The sequence below is a fragment of the Pteropus alecto genome, unplaced genomic scaffold (assembly GCF_000325575.1).
Source record: "Pteropus alecto unplaced genomic scaffold, ASM32557v1 scaffold80, whole genome shotgun sequence".
Lineage (NCBI taxonomy): Eukaryota > Metazoa > Chordata > Mammalia > Chiroptera > Pteropodidae > Pteropus > Pteropus alecto.
The window spans coordinates 848,009-857,426 of NW_006430460.1; positions in this window are offsets into that span (position 1 = coordinate 848,009).

The window sequence follows — 9,418 nt, forward strand, 5'->3', positions numbered from 1 at the left end:
CCACGAGTCCATCATCTGCTCCGATTTTTGCATTTCTATGTTATTTATTAATGTTTCCATTTAAATGGCGTTGCTGATTTTCCATACTACTTTCTTTAGTCTAAACGGCAGGAATCGTGAAATCGTACATTCGATGTGCTTGCTAGACTTCTGCGGCACATCAAGCATAAATATTCTGTTATTAACGATTTCTGAACCTATCTGCCCATTCCAGGAGGCAGGTGTGACCTTGGAAAGCAGAGCACGAGGCTGGAAAGGGGCTGGACCTGAGAAAGGAAAATGATAATGGACGTGGAAAGGAGAGAGAGGAGAAGAGGGTTTGGGGGAGGGGGTTCCCTGGGAGCATGTGCGTGGGGGGAGGGGTGGGTCAGGAGAAGCAAACACGTGGATGGGACCTTACCTGGACAGAGGCCATGACACAGCCAGCATGGACCCCGGCTTCGAGCCAGGTCACTGGTGGAAGGCTGACCTCCTGACCCTGAGCCCCAGGGGGCTCCAGCCCGGCCTCAGGGCCCTGCCTGTGAGGCCTAAGTCGGCTGGCTGCCCCTTACCTGTTCTGTGCTCAGGCTCCCAGCCGGGCGGGTGTGCTGGGGCAGCGGCCTGCCTTGGCTAGGTCCCCTATTGCGATGGAGTGGCCACGCGTCCTCTCCCTGATGAGGCGGGCCCACAGCAGCCAGGCCGGGGTCCGCTCTCCGCAGGCCCTGCTTGCTCCTGGGCCAGGTCCAGCAGGGTGAGTCTGAGGCCCATGCATTACTGGCTCCCCTGGATCACCGCTGCATCCAGGATGCTGTCCACACGCCACCCCGAGACAGTCCCGTTAGGGGTCGCGGGAAGGAGACGGGGTCCCACCGTACCCCACGCCCATTGCCCACATGCCACATGCAATTTCCTAAGCGGCCACCTTCTCAGGGGTGGCGCCCTGAGCAGCGAAGGACTTCGGGGAGTGGAGGCCGAGATGAAAGACATCAAGCTGAGCCCTTCCCGCTCGGCTTAAAAATAAACAAAGCAGGAAAATAAGAGAACAGAGACCCCGATACCGGTTTCTTAAACGTCTTCATTTCTGAACAGAACAAGCAAGCAGTCAGCCATTAACACGAAACCCGCGGACATTAAGGATTATAATGAAATAAAGCCTGCAAGGAAGCAAATCCATCGTGACCATTTTTATTGTAGTGCATGGTAATTAGATAAAAATGACAAGTTGTTTAAGCAATAATGCTAATTACCATTAATTTTACAGCAGTGTTATGGGGGTGGGGGGAGCTGCTCTAGAAAATCCCCAAAGGTGACTGGCATTGCTGGGTTTTCTCTGAGTGCTCGTGTTAAGGAAACAGGCCTGAACGGAGTTTGGACGTTTCTCGTAAGTACGGCATCCTTTTGCATCTGCAGAGTAGCATTTGCTAGTCCCTTCCTTGGTTTAAAGACCTTGCTTACTGGGTCCTTTTGAAATATAGAGATTAGGGAGACACTCATCTCTTAGGTTGCCAAATGAGGCAAAAAAAAGTTTGCAAACTCCTCTTCCTGGGCCTGTAATTCAAGTTCTGGGAGAGAGAACAAAAAGACAGGCCAGTGACCCAGCTCGGGCTCCGCCATAGGCTGCGGGTAGGTGGTGGGGCCTCGGCGGGGGCCGGGATGCTCGGTGACACCTGGGACACCGCGTGGAGGCCGCTGTCTGCAGAACCTGTGAAGCCCTTTGAAGCGCCTGTTACTTTTGCTGCCCTGAAATTTTATTTCACGTGAGCAAAAGGACTTGGAGTCTGTCCTGGAGGAAAGGCCTCTCTGAAAATGGCAGATCCTGCAAACACACGGCCAGACCAGGTGTTTCCGGGGTGAGGCAAAGGGAGGGGAGAGGGAGACGGGAGTTCTGGGGGGCCTGGGCCTCTGCAGGAAGGGGGCTGAAGGGGAGAGAGGGGCGTACGCTACGGAAGCGGGCGACAGCCTTTGTGCCAGGGAGGGAGAGCGCGGAGATGCAGCCACGCGGCTTGTAACATTTTGTTCCTCAGCTGTGGCATGGTGGTGGCCACAGTGCCCACTGCAGAGGGTAAAAGTCAAGGAAACGTCATAATGTGTCGAGCCTTTAGAGCAGTGGGAGGCACGCGGCAGGTGATCCATGCATGTTAGCGGCTGTTGTTATTATTATTATTATTATTGTTATTATTGTTATTATTATTGTTATTACCGTAGACCAGCCCTGCCCTCCCCCCGCCCCACAAGCGCCCTTGACCTGCTTGCCCACAGCTGGCTGTCCGTCAACCCTGGGCCAGTGCGAGTCTCTCTCTCAGGGTTTAAACGCGGACTTTCGAGGCGTGCCCAGAGAACGGGGGGCAGCGGGGGTGGAGAGTGGCTGGAAGGAGAGATTTCGAGTGATGGCAGCTTGGGACACAGACGGCCTGGCGTGCACACCCGTCCCCACCCCAGCCTCGCTGGGACCCGGCGCAGAGACGGCGCCCGTCCTGGGATTTCTGTGAGACTCCCTGCGATCCCACGGGTGTCCCCACCACGAAGCTCCTGGGCGGTGCTCCCTGGAGGGGACTTCCGTCCCCCGCAGTCCAAAAAAGCTAAGTTGAAATAACACATGGTCACGTGGCTGCCGTTTTCTGTTTTTCTCTCCGTTCTATATTTTTGACAACCAGCCTATACAATTAACTCACCGTATTCCGTAGCGAACACTTGTTCTGTAATGAGATAAAAAAAATGCTCTTTAAGCAAAAGAATTGGCCCTCTCGTGCAGCGAGCAGAAATGGGGTGCAAGCATGGGGAAGACGAGCAAACACTAAGCCGAGCCCACGCCCAGTGGTTTTCTCACCCTCCGGTCGTGCACCCTTGTCCCCAACGTGAGAAGGGGCCTGAGGCATCTCTAGGTCCATCTCGGTTCTAAACACCGCTGCTAGCCTACTTATTAACCATCTCGGCGGCGTCTGTGCTGCCCAGTCTGTAACGGATGTGACGGGCGTGGCCTCCGGTCTCCTCCGGGGTCAGACCCGGCGTTCTGGGAGCAGCGTCCCTTCCAGACGTGGCGTGTGAGCTGGCAGGGCGCTGGGGAACCCCGCCTCCACCTGCTCGCTCGCTCGCTCTTCCCATCGGCTGTTATTAAGTGCATGGCTTGTACCGGACACCCGGCTGGCTGCTGGGACCACGAAGACGAGACAGAGCACAGAGACGAGCGAGCAGGATGTCGTAAAGAAAGGAAATTGTCACGTGAGATGACTCGGGGAAGGCTCGTGTGCAGTGTCTTGTCCTCACTCGGAAATGTTGGTGTCGCTGAAGCCCACGTGCATGCGGAGTGATGGTCAGGGCTAGTGGTTGGGAGGAGGTCGAGGCAGGCACTGGGCAGTATGAACCCAGGGGATTTGAGAGCCAGGGAGCCGAGGGCAAGAAGTGAACTCTGGAGTTGTGGGCATGGGCCCTCGGCCTCACGTGGGGCTCGGGGGTGGCGGTGGGTGCCCCACTGATCCTGACACCCAGGGCAGCCTTCACTGGCCTCTCCTGGGGGCTGTCTTGCTGGCCCCTGAGCCCCAGCCTGCGGGAAGCCACTCCGCCTCGACTCTCTGGGAGTGACCCCGCTGTTGGACCAGCCTCCTGGCCTCCGACCCCGAGTCCTTTTTGATTCTCTTGCTCCCCACTTCCCCGGAAACAGAACCGCCATTGCTCAGACGTGAGTTATTATTTTACTCCGCCTCGCCCCACATCCCCTTTACCCGACTCATCCCCATGGCCATCTGTCCTTCTCCGGGTATCTACCTGGGCAGCTTCTTGGTCTCCCCAATCCTTCGCGGCCCCAAACCTATTCCCCTCCTGGAGCCCAGGGACTCTCCACTGGCCCGTGGTCCGGGCACACCCGCCACTGTCTGGGTGTCTGACTTGGGGCAGATCATTCAACTCCTGTGACCTCAGTTTTCATGTCTAGGAAGTGAGGTGGCTAGGTGATCACCCAGATGCTTCGTACGGTAGCTCTGAGGCCCTTGACTGTCCCCACCTCATACCCGCCAGGATGGTCGTCATCAAAAAGATGGGAGGTAACGAGAGCTGGAGAGGACGTGGAGACAGGGGCCCCCGCGTGCTGTTGGAGGGAACGTAAACTGGTATGGCCACCGCGGAAAACGGGACGGTGGCTCCTCAAAAAATCACAGCAGCACTACCATGAGACCCAGCCACCTCACTCCTGGGGGTTTATCCGAAAAACAAAATCACTATCTCAGAGAGACGTCTGCACCCCCGCTGCCTGTAAATGCTGGCGTCACTCACAATAGCCAAGGAACGGAAGCCACCGTGTCCGTGGGTGGATGGACAAATACACAAGACGTGACCTCTGTATGCAATGGAATGCTTTCCAGCCTTAAAAAGAAGGAGATTCTGCCATTGGCGACAACACGGATGAATCTGATGGCATTTCGCTCGGTGAAATAAGCCAGGCCAAGACAAATACTGCATGGTGTCACTCATATGCAGAATCAAAAAAAAAAAATCAAACTCATGGAAACAGAAGGTAGAGTGTGGTTGCCAGGGGCTGGGGTGGGGGAAGGGCGGACAGGGACAACACACGCACACGCACACACACACGCACACACACACACTCACACACACGCACGCACACGCACGCACACGCACACACACTCACCCACATGCACGCACACGAGAAGAAAAAAGACTCTCCTGAAACGTCCCCACCCCAGCTCACGTCAGCGTTCTGGCTCCCAGGTCTCCTGCCTCTGGCAACACAAAAAGCTAGTGTCACCTGAGACCTTCTGCTCATGCCATCCCCACCTGAGGCACCTCCCATTGTAGCCGGTGTGTAAACTGAGGCAGAAACCTCCGTCAGGAGTCAGGGCGTGTGCTGCTCCGTGCCGGGTGTCCGATGTCACCAGGGTCTCCCTACCGGCTTGCTCGTCCCTGTGTCTGTCCAGGACAGGGGCCGGCAAGGGCGGCCCCTGTCACTTTACAGTATCATAAACATCATCTCCATCGTCACTAAAAGTTTCCATGATTCTTGTGGCTGTCACGGCTCCGTCGCCGGGAACATCCCATAGTTCGTAGTTGGTGCCCTTCCCTCAGACGCGTGAGTTGAAGCCCTGATCCCCGACGTGAGGGGCGTTTGGAGGCGGAGCCTATGGGAGGTGATCGGCTGTGAGGGCGGAGCCTCTGACTGGGATGAGTGCCCTCAGCAGAGGAGACACGAGAGAGGTCGCCTCTCTTCCCATAACGTGCGGTGACGAGGAGAGGCTGGCTGTCTCCTAGCCGGGCAGAGAGGCCTCAGCAAAGAGCCGGCTCTGCTGGCATCCTGACCTTTGCCCTGCCGGCCTCCAAAACCGTGAAAACAGACGTTTGGCGTTGAAGTGCCCCAGCCACAGCTGCCTCCCGCAGACCCCTCCAACGGTGGACTTAGATCTGCCGCGATGAGCTCAAGTGGGACCATCAGGGGCCATTCCCGTCTGCCCCTCACCCCAGCGCACCAGTGGGGCCTGCCCGCCCCGGTGCTCGCGTTTGCTCAGCCCTCTGTCCACCCCCGCCTCCCGCCTGCCTGCTCCTGGCTCATTCTCCCAACCCACAACCACCCGTCATCTCCCACGTCCAACCGGGCCCTCTCTGGGGACGACCCATCATGCCCACTTCCCGTCTGCCAGCCCGCCGGCCCCTCACCGCTAGCCTGAGCCCTGCCCTTCAGCGCCGCGGCCACCGGCAGCGTGGGTAGCACTCCCGTCACCCGTGCTGCCCACGCAGCTCCCTCCCGCGCCTGGGCACTCCGGCTCCAGCCAGCCAAGACACGGACGCGAAAGCGACCTGGCAGAGGCACTGTGCAGTCAGAGCTTGCAAAAAGCTGAGCGGTTCGGACGAGAATGAATCCGACCGCCGTCGCGGGGTGCGTTGGCGTGGCGGCCGGATCAGAGACGCCGCTGGAGTCTGTCTGCAGAGCGGCCTGCCCTGGTTGCCCATGGCAACCCAGCTGCTCGCGAGCGTTCGCATTTGCAAGTGTGTGAGGGCTAAAAATTATATTATTGATTCTGTCTGGAAGATGATAGCCTGATTTGTATATAGCTCTGAATAAATTACTCATTATCCCTTACAACCATCAGAGTATGAGTCTCTCTCTTTCTCCGTTTTTTTTTTTTCCTTTTTAATTTTAGAGAGACAGCAAATCGTGTCGGCAGATGTGAAGTTTCCCATAACAACCGTACTAGAGTATTCCAGGGCGCCAGCCCGGGAAGCGGTCTGGCCAGAGCTGAACAGATCACAAGTGGGATGGGCAGGGGAGGGATGCAGCCTGTCCTGGGGACTCTGTCCCCAACGGGCCACAGTGCAGTCTGAAGCACAGCGAGAAGCATCTGGAGCAGCCGGAGCTGCTCCCCACTACTCAGTTCCCGCAGGCTACACTCGGGCAGAGTAAAGAGTCTCCCCACCCCGCCCCGCACCCCGCATCCACGCGCCTGGCCCTCTAACTCCTAGACCCTCCCGGCAAAAGGATCACGTACCGCCCTTGACTTTGGGCTTGGTCTTGTAGCTCGCTTTGACTAACTAGCAGTGAGCCAGTTCTGAGCTGAGGCTTTGGGGGGGCGTCAGTGTTGACACTGGCCCTCCGGTACCTTTTGTCATTACGGAGAAGGCTGCCCCTTCCGCCGGGACCCAGAGCATGGAGCGGAGTCACACCCAGGCCGGACAGCAACACCCGGCCCAGGTGGAAAATCCGTGCTCAGTGCCATGTGCCATCATGGTCCTGTCGGGGCCCGTCACGCCTGTCACGATCCCCATCAGAGTCATCGACGATGGAAAAACAAGAACGATATCCCTCAGGTGTCCATTTCGGGTCACCGACTACAAGCCTTCTCGAGAGAAAATCCACGTCCCGCGTTAACAATTTCAGTTCGCGTGGGACCCTCACAGCGCCGTCGAACACGGCTTTGCTACCGGGAGCCTCGCGGGGAGGCCAGCGCGTCTGAGGGAGGCCCCGCGTCCGTCATCGGGCCCCGCGTCCAGTTTTCCCCGGTGCTCCCGGTGTTCCAGTCAAGAAGCGCTGTCATTGTGGGCATTTAGATGCCCAGAGGTGGCGCTCGGAGGAGAGCTCCGGGCCAGAGGTCCTGCTAAGACAACCGTGTGACACAGCTTTGGCCGATCCGACGTGAGTGGAAGTCCGCTGGGGGCTTCTGGAAAAGGTTTCTGTGTTTTTTTTAAACGAAGAAAAAGAGAAAACCCGTTCCTTTCCTGCCTCAGATGCAGCCTCTGGATGGAGATGCTACAACCATCTTGCACCCAGGAGCAGTGTGAGGCCAAAAGCCCAGACAACAAAGAGAATATTCCTTTTAAATGAATACCTTTGAATTGTTGAATTAACCAGCGTTCGAGAACTCACTACCAATCAATTTATGACTTAAGGTAATGGAGTTTTCAAACGTTTATGGGTTGTGGGTCCTTTATGACCTACGGCACAAAGCATCTAACTGGTACCTGTTCCTGTTTCACAAAGCGACAAGCAAAGCAGCTCACACCCACTGATAACATGGTCGCACCCAGGGCCCGAAGGTGATGCTGGGCCCATAATTAAACGGTTTCTTTCACCTGATTTGGGGGACTAGCAGTTACCTAACCTTTTAAGTGTCTTGTTTGTTGGTCTTAATACTAATTTAATATTATGCTTACAGTTTTCTCCTTTCAACAGCCCCAAACCAAATTCTTCTGCCAAGCTAAAAGCATGTTTTATGTTAGCCATCTCAGAAGAAATGGGTCACTTTTCATTGGGACATTTTATCAACACTCGGCCAGTTAGAAGGATGGGTTGAAAGATTGAGTTGGAAATAGTCTAGGGTTTTTTTTTTTCCCTGCTAACATGGAAGAGAAAAGGTTCATGACAGGGCAAGGTAAGAAAAAAAAGTAGATACCTAATAGTCAGGAGAACAAGAAAATTACACAGAAACGTAAATATAAATGAAGTTCCCTAAAGTCAAAATGTTTGATGACACTTAGTACCTTAATTAGCCAGATTCGAAGAAGCTGACTGTAGAGTCTGTATCTCCAAACGGTTTGGGATGTACTCACAGCTCTTCGAAAGCGTTCTTTTTATTCAATTAATGCTTCTGGAAAAGCCTTAATTTTACATTAATCGAAAGCCCTCGTGATAGTTTCGGGATTTACTCAAATTCGAGGTTTTCTTTTTTTAAGTGCAATTAAGTTATCAAGGCTCTGAGTAAGGACAACACTGCATCGCCACAGCCAGGTAAGCACACGAGCCCGGTGGCCGCTACACACGACGTCCTCAGCAGGCCCCGGGGGAGTGTGGCCGGGCCCCATGGCGAATGGAACAGGCTTTCGTTCACCTTCCTCCTAAGGAGCAGAATTCACTGCCTTGACAACGTACACACACGGTTACCTATAACATTCATTTTTTTTTTTTTTAAGTAAACTGCTCTCCGCCTGTACCTCAAGCAGAATTCTAGAAAATTCTGTGAGACTGAAAAAAAAAAAAAAACAGCAAGGAATAAAGATCATTTTTTTCTTACCTGTTAACGTGAGATGTTTCTACCCTTCCCAAAGCAGAACCTGCTCTGCTTCTGCTCCGATGCACACGTCGACCAGAAACACCTGCCGAGGGCTCCTTCACTGATTAGAATGGGGTCCCCTCGGACCACGGAGCATTTACTGAGGATCGGACAGGTGCCACGTGAAGGAAGCTTGCTGCTTCCTGGTGGGAGCAGCCAGTGTCATGAGCTCTGCCCATAGGGGTGGCTGCCTCTCTGGCTCCGGGTTTGTGCCTGGAGTTCCGGGGTGGGCTCCTCCTCACTCAGCTCCGCCCTGGAGCATGAGCCACCTCATGTGAAAGTCATTGACGCTCCCTGAAGCTGGAGGTGGGCTGGGGGAGAGGACTAGAGAGGAAAATACTCCGATGTCGAAAGGACGCTCTTTGCCTCTTACTCTGCCTGGGTGCAGTTAATAAGAATAATTGTATTGGGGCGCTATCCGCCGCCCCAAGTTGAACCCTGATTGTTCTAATCTCACTCCTTCTCCGCCGTCCCTATTTCAGATAGCATCTCCCTTTTCCCAGTTGCTTAGGGAAAAACCCTTGGAGTCATGCCCCTCTCCTCCCTCTCCCCCAAACACACACTCGGTCCCCCACAAATCCCCTTGGTTCTGCCTTTGAAGACTCTCCAGAAGCCAACCACGCCCCGGCTTTCCCCACCCGCACCCCCCAATCCAAGCCACCGCGCCTCTCACTGGTACCTGGGCAATGGCCTCTGCTGTAATGTCTTCCCTACGATATATTCTGTGTAGAGACTGGTCTTTTAGAAACAGAAGTTGAGTAGTGTTAATCCTCTGCTCCAAACCCAGCCATGCTTTTCATCTCCGTCTGAGTAAAACCACGACCTCAGAGGCTCTGTGACCTTCTGAATATTGTGTATTAGTTTATCAGTTTTCTCTCTTCAGAGCATAAGCT